Source organism: Homarus americanus, unplaced genomic scaffold, assembly GCF_018991925.1.
Source record: "Homarus americanus isolate GMGI-L3 unplaced genomic scaffold, GMGI_Hamer_2.0 scaffold40919, whole genome shotgun sequence".
In the NCBI taxonomy this organism is placed as follows: domain Eukaryota; kingdom Metazoa; phylum Arthropoda; class Malacostraca; order Decapoda; family Nephropidae; genus Homarus; species Homarus americanus.
In genome coordinates this window covers 482,501-484,705 of record NW_024744049.1, presented here as the reverse complement: position 1 = coordinate 484,705, position 2,205 = coordinate 482,501, and the positions used below count along the sequence as shown (strand labels likewise).

The following is a 2,205-nucleotide window of genomic DNA, read 5'->3' as shown; positions in this document are numbered from 1 at the left end:
AGGATATTGGAAGCTACCTGATGGAGGAGGGGAGGAGGAGGAGGAGGAGGAGAGGAGGAGGGAGGAGGAGGAGGAGGGAGGAGGAGGAGGAGGGGAGGAGATGGAGGAGAAGAGTAGAGAGGAGAAGGTGAAGGAGGAGGGAGGGTGAGGTCGGTGGGATATTGGAAGCTACTGATGGAAGAGGGAGGGAGGAGGAGGAGGAAGAGGAAGAGGAGGAGGAGGAGGAGGGAGGAGGAGGAGGAGGAGGAGGAGGAGGAGGAGGAGGAGGAGGAGGAGGAGGAGGAGGAGGAGGAGGAGGAGAGATGAGGAGGAGGAGAATGAATGACTTACTTTCAACATTCAGTAGGCTGGTGTGAGAGCCACTCGTGCCCCGTGTTCTGTAAGTAAACAATATAAGAGGTGAGAAACTACGCCAGAGAGAGAGAGAGAGAGACTACTGTTGTAAGAATATAATAATAATAATAATAATAATAATAATAATAATAATAATAATAATAATAATAATATAGTATTAATAATTTAATATTTATTATAAATATAATAATAATAATAATAATAACTTCAAAAACAATGCATTAGGAAAAGAGACAGACACACACACACACACACACACACACACACACACACACACACACACACACAAACAGACAGACAGACACAGACAGACAAGCACACACACACACACATACACAGAGAGACACACACACACACACACACACAAACAGACAGACAGACACAGACAGACAGACACACACACACACACAAACAGACAGACAGACACAGACAGACAAACACACACACACACATACACAGAGACACACACACACACATACCAAACTCAACAACGAGGGAGGAAATTGCGCACTGATTAAAGTCTAGTAACTGTGCAACAAGAGTTAACAGGTGAAAGTTGCATGTCCATCCACTTGCAACCAGACCACACAAAGGCCCAGTATCATCCCTGGGACAAACTGGCGTGAGTAGACTGAACACTGTAATTAATGTAATGCAATAACAGAGGCATCGTTATGTTTATAGACGGACTTAGCTGTGTGTGTGTGTGAAAGACCTGTTTTATCTCTCTCTCTCTCTCTCTCTCTCTCTCTCTCTCTCTCTCTCTCTCTCTCTTTTTTCTCTCTCTCTGCCCCGTCGCTGAACACCGTAAAGGCTAGTAATGTTCAGTAAGCTAACTATCTTCCTCAGACGGTAATAACCATAGTTCCTCACTGTTCTTAGAGATGTGTCGTCGCTGCCCACCTTAACCTGATGCCCTGCAGATGAGAGAGACAGGGGGGAGAGGGGAGGGGAGAGGGGGGGAAGGGGGGGGAGAGGGGGGAGAGGGAGAGGGGTGTATGCCAAGTAAGAATGAGTGTGTGTGAGAGAGAGAGAGAGAGAGAGAGAGAGAGAGCTACTGTTGCAAGAACCTATACACAAACAGACAAGACAGACAGGAGACAGACAGACAAGAGACAGATAGACAGACAGACAAGAGGCAGATAGACACACAGGAGACAGACAGACAGGGAGACAGACAGACAGGAGACAGACAGACAGAGACAGATAGACAGATAGACAGACAGACAAGAGACAGGAGACAGATAGACAGACAGACAAGAGACAGGAGACAGACAGACAGGAGACAGGAGACAGACAGACAAGAGACAGACAGACAGGAGACACTCACGTACTACCCACCTTAGGGCATATAATAAGATACCAATACCCTCCTCCTCCTCCTTCCTCCTCCAAAAAAAAAAAACTCTCAAATACAGTGATACCAGATGACTGAAGCGCGACCAAGACTACCCCCAGGGACTACACGGTGACAACCTTGGCCTGGTAACATGGTATCACGCCTCCCTTTATGGTAACACTGCAGGCTAACTCTGACCTGGTCTTGTGCTGCAGGCTGTGTGGTGAGTGGTGGTTTGGTGAGTTAGATGGTGGTTAGTGGTGGTTATGGTAGTTAGTGGGAGTAGTTTGGTGAGTTAGATGGTGAGTTATTGGTGGTTATGGTAGTTAGTGGGAGTAGTTTGGTGAGTTAGATGGTGGTTATGGTAGTTAGTGGTGATGGTTAGTGGTGGTGATGAGATGGTAGAGACTTAACAATGACATCACTCAGGGCGTCACACTAACAGGATGACGTCACTAATAGGACCACGCCCCCTTCTTGTGACGTCACAGGTGGTTCTCTGCTTCTTCTTC

General features: G+C 47.0%; 1 long non-coding RNA gene across 1 annotated transcript in view; it reads right to left on the bottom strand.

Annotated features, from left to right (window-relative positions):
• Window positions 1–331: 331 nt before the first annotated feature.
• LOC121877629 overlaps window positions 332–2,205 on the bottom strand; it is a 16,405-nt gene continuing 14,531 nt past the window's right edge. The window contains exon 3 of the long non-coding RNA XR_006091029.1: window positions 332–377. This is a non-coding gene — a long non-coding RNA (uncharacterized LOC121877629). The remainder of the gene's footprint in view (window positions 378–2,205) is intronic.